This window comes from Setaria viridis, chromosome 7 (assembly GCF_005286985.2).
Source record: "Setaria viridis chromosome 7, Setaria_viridis_v4.0, whole genome shotgun sequence".
Classification (NCBI taxonomy): domain Eukaryota; kingdom Viridiplantae; phylum Streptophyta; class Magnoliopsida; order Poales; family Poaceae; genus Setaria; species Setaria viridis.
Genome location: NC_048269.2, coordinates 10207048 through 10223266, shown reverse-complemented (window position 1 = coordinate 10223266; position 16219 = coordinate 10207048). Strand labels below are relative to the sequence as shown.

General features: G+C 46.0%; 1 pseudogene; it reads left to right on the top strand.

Annotated features, from left to right (window-relative positions):
* The first annotated feature begins 1706 nt into the window (after positions 1-1706).
* On the top strand, positions 1707-16219 carry LOC140223415 (uncharacterized; annotated as a pseudogene).

The window sequence follows — 16219 nt, the reverse complement described above, 5'->3', positions numbered from 1 at the left end:
GAGCTGTTTGCCTTGGCTGATAAGTATGCTTGAGAGGCTGAAGCTCAAGCCTTGCCCCCCTCCCCGTGTGCCAGCTTGGAAGAAAAATCTCCCTAACCCGGTAAGGACCAGGGGGATAAGAAGAACAAAAGGAAGGCTGTCGTTGCGCTAGGCCTAGAAGGGCAAAACAGGCCCCTAAGCCCGAGGGGTGACAGGAAGCGACCGGCGCTAGTGCGACCGGCGGGCAGCTAGTGGTCTGAGATCCATGAAATCGACTGCCATGACCTGACTGAGTGTCGACTAGTCAAGGACCTCGCTGAGAACCAGCAGAAGGAACGGGAGGACCACCACTGAAGGGACGATGAGGGCGAAGATCCCGATGGGGGTGGCTTGGTCTTCCAAAAGCCCCAGCATGCCGTCGCCACCATCTTTGGTGGGGCAAACGCTCCCCCATCATGGAGGAATGCCAAGCTGCTCTGGAGGGAACTGTGCTCCACCACACCTTGCCCAGAGGGCACCCAACTGTTGAAATGGTAAGGGATGCCCCTGACTTTTGACCGCAGCGACCACCCTGACAACACGGCGGGGGTAGGGCAACTACCCTGTTGTAATCACCCCCACGATCTGCAATTTAGGGGTGGCGAGGGTCCTCATCGACAATGGAGTCGGGCTCAACCTCCTCTCACCTCAGGTCTTCCACTGATGTAGGTAGGCGCCCGATAGCTCATCCTATCACACCCGTTCTATGGGGTGATGAAGGGGAAAACCACCCTCCTGGGGAAGATCGAGTTACCCATCACTTTTGGTGACTGGAACAACTTCCAGACGGAGAACATCAGCTTCGATGCGGCAGAGTTCGATTTGCCGTACAATGCCATCCTAGGCTGACCGGCTCTGGCCAAGTTCATGGTGGCAGTACACTACGCCTACTCAACCCTGAAGAACCCGGGTCCATCCAGGATCATCTCGGTGAAAACCAACGTAAAAGGGGTCATGTACTGCACCGAGAAGGTCTTCAAGGCCCTGGCTATGGCTGCACCCATTGAAGACAATGAGTGCCTGGAGCAGAACCTGCTTCCCTCGACCAAGCAATGCATCGTCCCCGATGACGCCGCGCTCACCAAGGAGGTTCGGCTCGGGGACGGCCCCGACAAAATTTTTAAAATAGAGGCCCAGCTGGGTGGCAAATAGGAAAGCACGCTCATCACCTTCCTCCGGGCAAATGCCGACGTGTTCATGTGGGAGCCGTTGTACATGACCGGGTCCCTAGGAAGGTGATCGAGCACAAGCTAGCCATGCATCCCGACGCGCGACCTGTACAGCAAAAAGTACGATGGCAGGCTCCAAAAAGGCAAGACTTCATCCGCGAGTAGGTTCAAAAAATGCTAGAGGCTAGCATCATCTGGGAGGTCCTCCACCTTGAGTGGTTGGCTAACCCAGTCATCGTGACGAAGGCAAACGGGAAGCTCCGGATGTGCGTCGACTACACTGACCTCAACAAGGCCTACCCAAAGGATCCTTTTCCGCTACCCTGCATTGACCAGGTTGTCAATTCCACGGCGGGATGCGACCTCCTTTGCTTTCTAGATGTGTACTCCGGGTACCACCAGATAAGCATGGGAAGGGAGGACGAGGAGAAGATAGCGTTCACTACCCCGATGGGAATGTATTGTTACGCACGCATCCCATTCAGCCTAAAGAATGCAGGTTCCACTTTCTAGTGGACCATGCGCATCACGCTAGGAGACCAACAGGGTCGAAATGTCGAGGCGTGTGTCAACAACATCATCATCAAAACCCGGGATCAGGCTACACTACTCGAAGATCTGTCTGCTATGTTCGACAATCTACGAGTGACGCACCTGAAGCTCAACCTAGAGAAGTGCGTGTTCAGGATACCATTAGGGAAGCTCATGGGCTTCCTCATCTCCAATCAAGGGATAGAAGCCAACCCCGAGAAGCTAGAACCCGTCGAGTGTATGCAGCCTCCCACCCACCTGAAGGATGTGTAGTGCCTTATTGGCTGCATGGCAACTCTAGGACGTTCCATCTTAAGACTCGGGGAATGGGGGCTCCTACTCATTTGGCTACTCAAGAAGACAGGGCATTTCGAGTGGATCGAGGAAGCAAGTGAAGCCTAGAAGCAGATGAAGCTATACATCTCAACGCCACCGACGTTAGTCGCCCCCAAGAATGAGGAGCCACTGCTCCTGTACGTCGCCGCAACTCCACAGGTAGTGAGTGCGGCTCTTGTAGTCGAAAGGGAAGAGCAGGACCTACTTCCCAGTAGGAGCGGCGCACCGCCTGAACACACCACCGATGAGCCCTGCCCGATGGCTCCCAACGATGGCCCCGAGGAAGCAGTGCCAGTTGAGGCCCCTCCCGGGATGCCTGGGGCCTAGGGGCTTGATGGGTGGATGGAGGGTCATCCTGGGGTCTCACCCCCTAAGACCCTGACTGCACCACCTCGGGGCAAACCAGGAAGGAACAGCGTTGTTGACAGCTCTTAAGTACCAAATCTAGGCCATCAACTTCTACATAAACACAGAAAAGATGAACATCAACAGTAGTGGTAGGAGTTATTACTAACGAATTCCACAAGTGTTGGTGAATATTTGTATGTAGATCCATTAAGGGAGAAAACACACCTCAAGAGCAAGGAAACACACTCTCAACTAATCAGGAGCAAGCACACAGATTCATGCGCCCACAACCTAAAGGAAATCGACCTTTGGGGCGAGTCTTAAGGGCCATCCTTTTTGGAACCCAATTCCTCATCCGGCTACGAGATTCGTCCCTCACTCATAGAGCTAGTTCAGGAAAATTCCTTCTTGGGGTTAAGCTATGAGAACCCCTACCATCACCTGCGAGACTTTGAGCACTTGTGTTCTTGCCAGAGAATATTTGGCTTGACACAAGACGCTCTTAAGAAGAAGCTTTTCTTGTTTTCCCTCTCAGGGATAGTGAGAAAATAGTACCTTCACATAGAGGAGAGTGTGATCAATAATTGGGAAGAGCTGAGGGCTAGATTTTGCTCCTCCCTCTTTCCTTCATCCTGCATTGCTTCTTTGCGAGTTAAGCTTCTCTGCTTCAAGCAGCGAGAGGTGGAATTGCTAGGTGCAACATGGGCTTATTTCACTGCTCTTACGGAGATTTCCCCAGTATTGTCCATACCCAACCACATTTTGCTTCAACACTTTTAGTTAGGATTATTGGAGGACGTTGGCTTGCAACTTGATGCCCTCTTCGAATGCACGTTTTTGCTTAAGGATCCGACAGAACGGAAGGAAATCTTGGAGCGCATCCCAGAAACTACTCCCCCAGTCGATCTGCATGACGTGCCTCGTTAGGAGGAGAGCACATTGAGCAACGAAGGAATATCATCAGCAGAGTTCGAGCTTTTATCTCGACTATATCCAAAACTCTACTGAAGATACCTTTCCTAAATAGCAGGAATCTTGGGGAAACAACGTCGCATGCGAATCCTACCCCCAAATTCCCTTATGGTGCTTCCTTCTGAATTGAGGGAGGTTGAGGAAGAAGTGGTTGAAAGAGGAGGATCATTCTTAATGACTCATCTGTTTCAACCACAACTTCCTAGAAGAGCTACCATAAGAAAGCCTATCATGTTCCCATGTCATGGTGACATCCAAGGTTTTTTTGTACACATCGAGGAATATACCTTGGCATTGACCACCACATCGTAGTCCATAGGGCTTATCTTTTTGGTCAAGGGATCACAGAGGCCGCGCTGATCGAATCGAGTGAAACAAACTCATATCTTTATCCTCGACTAAAGATCGATGCCAATCAAATCAAGTGATTTACAACTTATATCTCACTCCTTTGTGCCCAATAGTAGTTATGTTCACCCTTCATATCAAATGAACTTCTATTGGAAGCTTAGGCTAGATTACTTTGCCACAACACTCATCTTTGATGAAACGTGAAGCTCTCTACCTAAGGAGGGGATGAGTTGAAAGAAATTCATTTCCCTCACGACCCGAACTCGAATCATTCCATTGGCCCACAGTGTTACACATTCTCTTTCATTATGGGGCCATGGACATTATTGAGTTGTTCTATTCGGAGATCAGGCCACTCACTCGATGAGCATGAAGTTTCATGCTGATTCATCACAAAGAATCATGCTCATCCTATATATCTTCGAGATATGTCGTCTGTTGTGCTAAGGCACTACGAGTCGCATGATCACCTAGGGGTTTCCCATCATAAATGCCCTTTAGGATGATTGTATGTGGTTCTTCTTTATCATAATATCTATGCAGGGCTCATAGTTGTATGTGTGCACTAACCTTGCAGCCAAGACACTATTGATCCATCCCAATTGTCGGAGCAAGGTGGACGTACATGTGGTTGAGCAAGGAATCACCATGAGATGCCCAAGCTCATAAGTTTCCTATTATCTAAATGAAATATTTTGTAAGGAAGTTTATCCTTCGAGTATTCGTGGGACACTAACTTGACAGGTTACGAGAGGACACATTAAGAATGGAGAGAATCAGGGGAGGAGGTGCATCGAGAGGATGACATCACCACCGCAAGCACAATACACATCATCAACACAAGATCGTCACAAGGCGTAATCATACCCCGCGATGGCTAAGGTATGTCGTTAAGGTAAGTCCACCACTACAATCTCCATAGAAATATATGTCAGCTTAGATAAAACTGAAGCTAAGAGAAGGTCAATGTCATTGACCCTAGCTCTTTCCTAGATTTTACCAAAGTCCCAGCTCATACAGTGGTTGGGCCCAATCTCTCTACTTCCCTCTCTACAACACGCATGCATACAAGCAACGGGAGGCCCAATGAAGCCTAGAAGGGTTTGGTCAAACCAGTCTGAGTGCCACCGCCTTCCAGCCTTTGCACAGACGCTCCTCCAACATCCCTTGACTCATCCCTCATTGTCCCATTGGATTTGAGCATCACAGGAGAGGGGATCCTTCTTTAAAACCTCCTCCTCCTCCTCTCCTTCTTCACTTCACTCTCATCTCCATCAAATCTACTAAGATCCACACCAAAAACCCCTACTCACCACCATGGCTAGCAAAGGCCTCATTCCCTTCACCAACCCGGGCTCGACCTTTGATCTTGATGGGGAGATCGATCTAGCGAATGCCATTGTCCCCATCAGCGATCTAGCGATAGAGGAGGTCCACACACTAGAGGTCGAGCCCTTGGCCGTCATACCACCTGAAGGGTGAAGCAGGGGCACGAGGGGCACCGCCAGGGGTTCGGCCGAACCAGGCCAGCGCCGCCTCACCCTCCCGCTCGACTGCTCGCTCGCCCTCGCCAAGGAGGACTCCAGAATGCGGACGCATGCATCAAGTCCCTATAGAAGGCTGAAATACGATGAGTATCCAGGGCCACCCTTGAAGCCAGGTGAGCGCTAGCCGGGTCTCTGTTCAACAAGAACGGCGATGCATTCTGCCATGGTTATGAGGAGGATTTATGGGCAGAGAATCCACCACCACATACTCACTTCCAAGTATTTGGGGTAAGAACCCCGGATGGTGGTGACGGAGAGCTCAAGCTGTACCTCTCACCTTTGGAGAGGGAATTGGCTGGATTGCTCAATTCATCTTCAGATGGTGACAAGGTCAGGCAACACATCTCACTGCTGCCAATCAGAAGGTCGAGGGGCTAGTTTTAGGATAGTAAAGAGAAATCTCCAAAGGCCCCCACAGTTAAGCAGCTAACCTCCATGATCGTAGATTTGCATTTAGAAAATAGGAGGCTTAGTGATGCATTAGCAAAGTGGAAGTTAGAAACAGAAGAACTTAAGGATGACTTCTGTGTTCTCCGCCATGGTCTTTGCACTAAGATAAAGCGCTTGTACAAGGCCACTTCAGAATTGTAAGCGCCTCCATTTTGATTTCAATAAAATTTGACTCACCGGTCATCCAGCCCCGTAGAGTCCTCGTGTCACTTACTTGTCTTTTGGAAGAAGCACCTAGGTACAAAATAAGTGTGGGAGAGAGCCATAGAGTCTCTAGAGCTGAAACGATGCACACACACCCACAAACAAAGCACACCATGCTGCACCATCACGTACGCGAAAGGTGAGCAAGAGCTAGGCCCACAAGGGTTCGGCCGAACCCATGGTTCGGTCGACCCAAGGGGTGGCCCACTTAGGCCCATCTTTGTCCACCGTGTCGGTTTGTGACTCTTTATCCCTGATTCATGAGTTTGAATGAATTTTAAATCTAATCCTTTAAATCAAACTCAAATAAAATGAACCAATGTGCTCCACCTGCTCTACATGCTTTCTATGGTTAGCTTGCATATGTTTTATTCCATACTTATCATCTTGATGCTTGTGAACAAATATCTTTAGGACAACATGCTCATCTAAGTAGTTGAAGTTTGAGATATGGTTCAATGATATGATCTTCGCTCTTGATGTTTAAGTGCTTGGGAAATCTATTTGAAAATTTTGAAAACCCTTTGCAAAGCTCCTCTTTGATATGCCAAAGTCCTACCAAAGTCATATGACGAGATATCTTGAAAACTGCTTGTCTTTGCATTGAACTTTGTCAAATTGTTGTGACCCTTGGAAGAATTATTTTCATGCTTTCATGATCAAGATTCATGTACACACCATATACCCCCTTGCTATGCTTCTATGAGAAGTTAGCATTGTACCATCCATTCATTCCACAAGATAAATGCTCCATCATATGTGTTGACCTCTCTCTTTAGTTATTATTACAAAACAGACATGGGCCATCAAAAAAATATATGGACACATGAAGGTCCAAGTATTGAAAAAAAAGTTGGACACATGAAGGTCCAAGAAATAGAAAAAAGAAAGATAGCCATGTTCTCAAAAAAGATTTACAAAGGAAGAGAGATCATACAAAAAGGATCTTCCATTGTCATATCCCATTACATCCACCATATCCATACACATGCACATCTTGATCTAATTGTATGACTTGTTTTCTCCTTGGATCCGATCTTTGACTTTGCAATATATTTGATACAAGTATGCCTTATTGTTCATACCCTACCTTGAGCTCGACATATAGCCATCATTAGAAGTAGGATGAAGAAAGGCAAGTCAAATGCCTTGGTAAGGACATATACATATTGAGCGATCTAGAGAATCAAATGAGGAGCTAAGCAAGGTTTGTTTTTGAAAACTTATTTAAAAATCCCTAAGCTACTTGACATAAGGAGTTGAGGTGACTTGATTCAAGATCGTTCCATTCCTCAACTACCCAAGATGGCATGATAGGCACTTCAAAGTTCATAGGTGTAAGGTATGGTTTGGAATTATCTCTTATGCTCGCTTCAACCATGAAAGTTATGTTTCACCTTAGTCCTTTCTCATTCACTTGAGGATGAGCAAAGGCAAAGTGTGGGGGTGTTGTTGACGACTCTTAACTACCAAATTTAGGCCGTCAACTCTTGCATAAACACAGAAAAGAGGAACATCAACAGTAGTGGTAGGAATTATTACAAACAAATTCCACAAGTGTTGGTGAATATTTGTATGCAGGTCCATTAAGAGAGAAAACACACCTCAAGAGTAAGCACATGGATTCATGGACCCACAACCGAAAGGAAATCGACTACATCCACCACCAAGCACCCTTTACCCACATGAGGACCCACAGGGCAGCGACACAAAGCAAAAGCGGTGCAAGAGGTTGTTGTGGGAGGTCGGCCGAACCCCTGGTTCGGCTGAACCCCTACTGTCCCCTCTCATCTCCAGCCAACACATGGTAGCAGTTTATAGTTTCCCAAATGTGGTTGTGGAATATTCCCCGAATATTCCTGCCTGGAACCAACCCAAGTGCCTATAAATACAAGGGGAGGGGTCTAATTTCATGACAACAACATCAACCACCACCACACCTTCCACTCCTATCAAGAGAAGAGCTCCATGGTGAAGCCTTACTTAGGCTAGTACTTAGGATAGGGAGAGCGAGAGAGAGATGGAGTAGCTCAGAGGAGTGCTGAGTTCCTCAGCATTATACTCTAGCCATGTATCTCTATGGATGCTAGCTTTATTTGGTATAAGTAAGTAAGTATTTGTGATTCCTTCTTTGGTTCAGGACTTATTTATAAGTGAGATTAGTTTTCTTACTCGCAGGTTCATTGCTCCATATTTATACGGAGTGTTGTATATCTACTACAGGTCGATAGATGTTGTTAGGTTGCAATAGTAATCAGTAGCATAGACGTGGTGTCTAGACTAAGCGTTATCCTTCATTTGCGTTATATCCCCGGGACGCAGAAGTAGGCCGTAGGTGGTGACAACCCTATTGGTCCTTCGTAATTCTGCACGTTCGGATATAGCGTAAAGCCATTGGCCGGACATGCCTGACTAATTCAGGGTAAGCCGGTTCCCTAAGCGCGTATTCTGACCCGAAAGATCAACTTTTAACTTATCTAGTGCTATCCATAGGAACCCTCTCTACCTTTCACACACCTTTGGTTGGTTGTCCTTGGACACTAGAATCGTAGGTATACACACACGTTCCCTTGGATTCAATACCCTTGGAGTACTTTGAGGTAAAAGCTACAACAGTATCCATGCGCTTATAGATTCATTCACATTCATTAATTATACCAACAAGCGCCCGGTGTATTTCGTCAGTGATGTACTGCGGGATGCCAAGGAGCGGTACCCCCAAGCGCAGAACATGTTGTACACCATTCTGATGGCACCCTGAAAGCTGCGGCACTACTTTCAAGCGCACCCGATAATGGTGGTGACGTAATACCCCCTAGCCCTGATCCTTAGGGATCGGGAAGGTACCGTGTGAATGGTGAAATGGTCCATCGAACTGGCCGAGTTCAGGCTCCAGTTCACCCCTCGCCATGCAATCAAGAGCTAGGCCCTAGCGGACTTCATCGCTGAGTGGACCCCCGTACCTTGCTTGGAGAAGGAGACCGTCCTGGGATTCATCGACGTGGGAGATGGGAAGCCATGGACACTAGAGTATTGGACCATAAACTTCAACGGATTGCTCACCCTGCATGGCGCAGGGGCTGGTGCGGTCCTCACCGCACCTACGGGGGAGGTCCTCCGCTATTCGATATAGCTCGACTTCCAGGCTACCAACAACATGGCAGAGTATGAGGGTCTGGTCACCGGGCTCCAAGCGGCTGCCGAATCAGGGATCCGACGACTACTTGTGAAGGGAGACTCCTAGCTGGTGGTCAATCAGGTCTCCAAGGAGTATCAATGCGTGGACCCCTAGATGGCCACGTCCATCACTGAGGACCGGCGGATGGAGCGACATTTCGATGGGATGGAGCTCCGACGCATCCCTAGGAAGGACAACGCTAATGCCGATGAGCTATCCAGGCTCGCCTCTTCTTGAGCACCTCTACCTCCCTAGGTTTTCGAGGAGCGTCTGTACGTCCCACCGCTACAGTTGCCGACTGTAGCATAGGAGGAACCCTGCTGTTGAGTGGGGGTACCCAGGGCATGCTACAAGAGGGAAGCTCCACACTTCCCATATGTTCTTAGGAACCCTCATGGATGGATGACATCCGCGGCTTCCTGAAGGAAAACATCCTTCCTGAGGATGACACCATCACGGAGAGGATCGCACGACAGTCCAAATGCTACGTCATGATAGATGGAGATCTATATCGACGTGACACGGATAGGGTCCTCCTAAGGTGCATATCCTAGGAAGAGGGTGGCGAGCTCCTCGTTGAGTTCCATGAGGGTGAGCGCGGGAGTCACTCCTCCTCCCGCACGCTAGTCGGGAAGGCTTTCCAGCAGGGCTTCTACTGGCCGACAGCTCTCGAGGATAAAGACAAACTAGCTAAGCACTGCAGGGCATGTCAGTTCCACGCAAAGCAGGTCCATCAACTAGTGCAGGCGCTCAACACCATCCCCCTGTCATGTCCATTCGTGGTTTGGGGGCTGGACATCCTAGGACCATTTCTGGAAGCGGTTGGAGGGTACGAATGGTTGTATGTCACAGTGGACAAGTTGACCAAGTGGCCAGAAGTGGTACTGGTCGTCAAAGCAAACAAGGGATCAGCCTTGAAGTTCATAAAAGACCATGTGGCCCGTTTCGGCATACCCAAGAGGATCATCATTGACAACGGGATGCAATTCACTAGCACCCTCTTTGGTGACTACTGCGAAGACATGAACATCATGTTATGCTTCACGTCCGTCGCTCAACCCAGAAGCAATGGACAGGTGGAAAGGGCCAATGCAGAAGTGCTCAAAGGGCTTAAGATGAGAACCTACAACCAGCTCAAGAAGCATGGTACCGGGTGGATCAATGAGTTGCCAGCAGTGGTGTGGGCCAATCGAACAACACCCAACAGGGCCACGGGAGAAAATCCTTTCCTCTTGGTCTATGGGGCGGAAGCACACTACAAGAAATCTTCTGACCTATGATGAACCAAAAAGTATCATAAATGCATTTGTTTGTATCATAAACCGTGATTTATGATGCGGGAGTGATGAAAACCCTTCATCATTAGTCGAGCATCATAAACCGCGACTAGTGACGTTCCTTATTTCATTGCATCACTAATATTATGACGCCTACGAATCGTTAAACAGAAACGTTATAATGTGGTTCCTAATATTTTGCCATGATGGACACAATCTAATGTGGCATCCGATGTGGCGTGATAATTGTGACAAATTATTTTATTATAAAAAGAATTTGGCCCATTTGTTGTTGAGTCGAGCCCAAAATTGTTCCCACAGGCTATGTTGTTTCGATAGCCTAAATTGATTCCAGTAGTCCCATTTGTGATTGGGTTGAGCCCAAATTTGTTCCCACAGGCCAATATTGTTCAAATAGCCCAAAATTGATTCTGGTAGGCCCATTTGTTGTTGGGTTGAGCTCAAAAGTTGTGCAAATTATTTGCGACCCTTTTAGTTCTGACTTATGAATGAAATTGACTTTTGGCCTACTTATAATTGGACTAAGCCCACTTAAGGCAAACATAAATTTAACCAATCTAGCCTGACAAATAATTGATTTCATTTCAATTCCGATCCGGTTGGCAAAATAATAAACAAAGCACACATATTTATGTATACAAGAAAATAAATTATTATTCCCCATCGAGACAACCACTACCATATTGTTCATCACATATCACAATCTATTACAAGATAACTATCTCACAAGGAACAGAGGTTAACAAAGCTGCATGCAGGTCATAATATCTAAAGATAAAGTAGAGCATTGATCTTAACCTCTTGTGTAGGTTAGCAGTTGACGAAGGAGTGCTTCACTATCTTGTGTTACTATCTTCAATTTCTCAATCTCGGCTGACTACAATTTGAGAGTTGATTTTGATTCTTCTGTCTTCTTCTTCAAGGTAGCTAACTCATGCTGGTGACCAACAAACTGTTGTTGAAGTTGTACCCCATCCTGTTTGTCGGCGTCAACTTGCTCCTCATCAACAATGCCGCATAAGGATTTAGTAGAGCTTCTTGAGTACTCCGCTGCCACATCATGTTCTTGGTTTGCAAGAAGCATAATTGATTTGATAACTTCTAGCTAGCAACAGTGGATCCAAAATCAAATTGTGATCTTGTAATTGATTTAAACTAAGGAAAAAATGAACGTCAATAATCATCATGTGCTTAGTTTGTTACCCTGGAGCTGGACTGAAAAGGAGTGACTACAGATGTTAACCCTCTGGCTAGCTGAAACAGGATGCAGTTAAACTTTAGTTGATGCATTTGTTTAAGTATAAATTTAGAGCGGACAAATAAACAAGCACAAGAACATGTGACAAAGGTTGAAATCATTCGCACAAGCTCTAGCTAAGTGGCGGTGCTTCCATGCCTCTGACCACGGCCACCTCTGGCTGACTTGCGGATGGTGCGACGTCGGAGAGGCACCTGATCGGCGATTTCAATTTGTTCCACAAGCTCCAAATCATCAGAGGATGTATCCGCCATCACTCTAGGTGATAACGAATTGCTCGACTCCAAATTCGTGGGAACGTACCTTGGATCTTTCTCCTCTTCATCAGAGGATGTGACATACACCGTCGCTTTACGAGATGATGGCGCCATAGGGAAAGGAAGAGGCACGCTACCAGACTAGGGTTTTTTGGTGGTTGCAAGAATGAAGAAGTAGCTTACTCAACAAGAGCCAAACTGGGGTTTTTTGGCGGTTGCAATAATATAAAGTGACGATGCCCATATTGACAATTGGCCCACGGAAAGTAATGTAAAATCATTTCGTAGGCAATCCTCAATGGGCATTTACTATTTTCAACACATTAATTCATTGCATGATAACATTTAATTTATAGTTGCAACTGCTCCACACAATCTCTCCATGAGTTCCACATGGGTTCATTACTGATAGAAATACATAATTTCATTCCTCGGATTCAAATACATAATTTCATTTGAAATACATACAAGCCATAGCATTTAAACAAGCGATACATTGTACTAAGATCAAATATGCCCATGAATATATCATTGTTATATATGAAAGTCCGATATGGTAAATAGAAGTTAAACAAGACAATCTGGTGTACACAAACAGATAGATGCAATTGTTAGTTAGGAAGGTCCTTTCTACAAAACATCAATACACTGGAAGTTTGACATCCGCTTCCACTCCATCATCATTTCTCTTCCTTGGAACTAAAACCTCTGCCTCGTCCATAACTTCCCTCTTCTCTATCTATCACGAGTCCTCCTTTACTCTCCCTCTACCTTCTTCTCATGCTGTCCAGTCAATCATGGGTCCTTCTTGGGCAAATCTTATGCCATATCTTGTTGTGAGCATCACCAATAAGATCAGTGATGCAAGATATTTCATTAGGTACAAAGCACTCTGTAAGAGTTGGAACTGCGCTGGTTCAGGTGAGGCATGCTTGTTTGACCCTTGGATTATGAAATCCGAAGATATCGGTGAATCTGGAACATTGACATTCGCATCCATCGTGGATCACTGGCTTTTTGAGGTCTCCTTTCTAGCATTAGCTTGGAAAAGGACTAGTTTGATTGGTTGCAGCGGATCTGGACGCATAGTCACCGTAGATAACAGAGATGGGAGCTCCACGCTCCTGCTGAATCCTTTATCTCCTCGTGAGCACATTATCCTTCCTCAACATCCAACATGGTGCCATATGGCTGCTCTCGATGCTTGTATCTTGGTCTTGGAAATTGCTACTAGCGCAGAGTCATTTCTTGTGATAACTAACTTTTGGCCCCTGAAATTTTCTCCATCGCTAGGATCATTGCCCGTCTACATCTGGCATTTGGGAAGCCAATCCGACTTGACTACCATATCTTCAGAAGATTTTTGGTGTAGTTCTTCCAAACACATATGGATCTACTTGGGGCTTCATCTTCCATCACCTCCTCAAGTCGTTGGACTCCGGTTATCATGGACTCTTGACATGAGCAACTCTTCTCTACTCCAAGGTCAAGATTGATTGTTCTTTGTTGTTCGGAAGGAGAGCATGCACAACACTTGGACCTGGGACATCAACAAGAGAGATGATGAGGTGGTGGAATTTACTCTGCATTCATTCGTCGGTGACATTTGGTAGCCTATTCGCTAGAAGATAGCTCCAGATTCCAGAATTCTTGTTTGGACCTGGCAAGTGCATTCTTGTACGAGAGCATGCCATTTGTGGCTTGCCTAACCTGAAGGGAAATCACATTTACTTCCTAAGAACGGATCGGCATGATGAAAGTGGCAATATTGGCTATACCAGCAATGAATAAGAAATGTCACAGGCATCAATAATGATCCTGTGATCCGCATTACGCAGGATCTTGGGAACTGCATTTGGTCGCAAGGAACATGGTTGTTGCCTAGCTATAAGAAGATTCGATCTTTCATATTGTAACTCTTGTAATGCATTTGTATATATACTACCAATATCTGTATTATTAGTGTTCCTCAATTATGCAGCGTATCTAAATTCTGAATGGTAAAAATGCTGCAATCAAATTGAATGTAGCTTAAACCAAAATGGCATAATCAGATGGAATGTCATTGCCATTCATCACTACAAAGTTCACAACAGCAATAAGCAACAAACTTCACAACAACAACAAGTTTCATAAGATGGCATGTTATAGCCATTCATCATAATTTGCCCTGATGAGTGACATTATGCCTTTAATCATCCCTGACGAGTTTCCTTCTATATTTGGCCTCCAGCATCGATTGCTTGACCCTCTTCACCACATTGGTGGCATGGTCCAAGTGTCCCTTCACCTTCTAGAGCTCAGCGGCAGTCTCTTCAAGCTCCATGCTAGCCTTTGCGTATTCTTCGTTCCACTTCCTCGGATCGTAATTGTTGTAAGGGTTTTCCCTTTTTAGCTCCTTCAGCACTGCATTGTTTCTCATTTTCTTCCTCGTGTTCCTCAGGGAATTGGTTGCCTCCTTCTTAGTTTGTGTCATTGGCCTCCTTCTTAGCAATTCTACATGCTTCTTCACTTTGCTTCCTCTTCAGCTTTTCCCTTCCTCTTCATCAGCTTCACCAGAACACCCTCAGTCCTAGCATCCCATTCAGGATCAACCCACCTAAATGGCACGCATTTCATCCCTTCATTCTGCAGACATCGATTACGTTCATACAATTCGTCATTTATAACACTAACATCAAAAGTAGAAGCAAGGTTTATTGGAATTGAAACAAGTTATGGTTTACCTCGCAGAAGCATGCATACCGGTGCCCAAGGTTGTCAAATGTCCAATCATGCCTCACATAGAAAGGCAACCCGTGCTTGCACTTGTTTTTAGAATCCACAACGATAACATCATGATCATGCGATGGTAATCTGTAGCTATCAGTGACTCCAAGCACCTGTGGAAGCTAATAAAATAAATGAACCTATCAAATTATAAACTAGATACATGATTTTTGCTATGCACCTATGCGAGCTGATTCTCTCAGAGGAGTGATTTTGTGGCTGAAAGTGATTCTCTTTCATTCTCTAGCATAAACTCTTAAAATTAGGTATAGACTAACAAATTCTAACACCAATCGGAATGCAAATCTAAGGGTATGACGAAATCATAATCTAGTATCTTCAACCCAGATCCCCAAATCCAGAAATCCCCTTACCTATGATGATAGGGGCAAGTAGCGGCACAAAATAGAGGACTGACCTGATCAGAGCTCTTCCTCGTCCTCCCTTTGCCGCTAGGCCCGCTAGGATTCAGCATTCCCACCGCAGGCAGTTGCAGATCTGCGCACCGACGCTAGCTCTAGTCTTTGCCATAGCCAATAGGAGCACGGTGCCGATGAGTCTCTTGCAGTAGTGTATGACGTGTCGAGAAATGAGAAATATACCCATACTTGAGCCTGCAACTGGTATTGGGACCACACTTCTTAGAACCAAAATATATAAATTGTGTCCTTTCAAAAAAACATACATAGTTCATATCTCAGTGGTAGTGTTGTCTCAGCACCTTCAAGAGGTCAAAGGTTCGAGCCTTGTTATCAACACTATTTTCTTTTTATTTTCCTTTCCTTTTTTCATCTCAGACTAACATAACTTACCAAGACTTCCCATTTGATCGGTAACAGGTTTGACCCACGGGAGGAGCATGTTTTCCTTTTTATTTTAGCACCCTATTTATCATATTAAACTTACATGTGGGACCCAGGTTGGTTTATGATATTTTTGTGAACCTTATATCATCACAAAACCACCATTTAACAGCGACTGCTAATTTCTTTTTTTTGCTATAGTGGCACATTTTATGACGTTCCGTAACTTTATCACTAAATTTGCTCGCATGTAAAATTTTATGACATTTTCAGCCAGAAACGTCATAAATATATGACGAGAACAAATGTGTCATAAAATTTTTGTCATAGATCAACACATTTCTTGTTGTAGCTGTCCTCCCCTCTAAGCTAACCCTAGGAACCCCAAGGGTGGGCGCCTAAGAAGAAGAAGATCAAGAGCGGATGCGCCAACAAGACGTTCTATACCTAGAAGAAGCAAGGTGCAGATCGGCGTTGCGGCCGGCTCGGTACCAGCAAGCTCTACGCTGCTACCACCAGCAATACATCCAACCGAGAGAACTTCAGGTTGGAGACCTGGTGTTGCGACACTTCCAGTCCCTGAAGGGCAAGAACAAGCTATCCCCCATGTGGGGGGGGGGGGGCCTTCCGGGTGACAGAAGTACGACGGCCCGGCGCGGTCAAGTTGATCGACGAAGATGACATAACACTACCCAATGTATGGAACATCTCCGTAAGTTCTACCTCATAG